Source organism: Mus pahari, chromosome 5, assembly GCF_900095145.1.
Source record: "Mus pahari chromosome 5, PAHARI_EIJ_v1.1, whole genome shotgun sequence".
In the NCBI taxonomy this organism is placed as follows: Eukaryota; Metazoa; Chordata; class Mammalia; order Rodentia; family Muridae; genus Mus; species Mus pahari.
In genome coordinates, this window is record NC_034594.1 from 108801223 (window position 1) to 108802133 (window position 911).

The window sequence follows — 911 nt, forward strand, 5'->3', positions numbered from 1 at the left end:
TAGTCACAGGTAGTCATATAACCTTTGGAAGAAAAGGTAGGGTTGCAAGTTGGTCATAAACAACTTTTTGAAATGAAGACATGATTGACATTCCTGGAACAGGCTTACAGAACCATTTGTAGTTAAGGGTACAGGTGGGGCATAGCCCAATCCTTGAGAAACAGGTTTAACCATAAACAGGAACGAGTCTAGTTTGTCTTCACTATAAGATGGCTTTTGAGCCTAAGATGGAGGCAGGCTGGTTCTCCAGTTAATATTTAGAGTCTTGCCAAAGGGAAGACACCTCTCTCCCTGAGTTCTTCTGGTAGACAAAGCAGGTGCCTGGCTGGCTGAGTGTTTGTAGTGTGGCAGCTGGTGACCGGTTACCTCAGACTTGGGGCTAAGGGGAATGAAGAAACTGGAGGTTCGGCTGCCTCTGATTTGGTTGGTTTTGTTTTTGTTTTTTTCAGTAGATAAAATGCTCGCTGTGTGTCAAGACCTCTGTGAGGCCTCAGGCACATAGGGATGAAGAAAATAGACATGCCATTTCTAACCTCAAAAGCATGTGTTTGGGGTCTAAAGAGAACTATGAACCTTAAACAGCCACACCTCCGTAAGAACTGCAAAATAGAAGACAAAGGTGCTAAGGGAGTAGGTAGCAGGGCCTGGCCTTGGTGGCCTTGGTGGCCTTGGTGGCCTTGGTGGTGGCAGAAAGAAACTAAGAACAAGTGGTCAACAAGGTGGAGGAGATTCAGGCCTTGGCCAGAACATGGCCCATCCGAAAGAGCAAGGGCAGGGGATGAGCTCAGCCCCACAAAAGGTGCTGGGGGGGGATGGGCTGGTGAGATGGCTCAGTGGGTAAGAGCACCCGACTGCTCTTCTGAAGGTCCAGAGTTCAAATCCCAGCAACCACATGGTGGCTCATAACCATC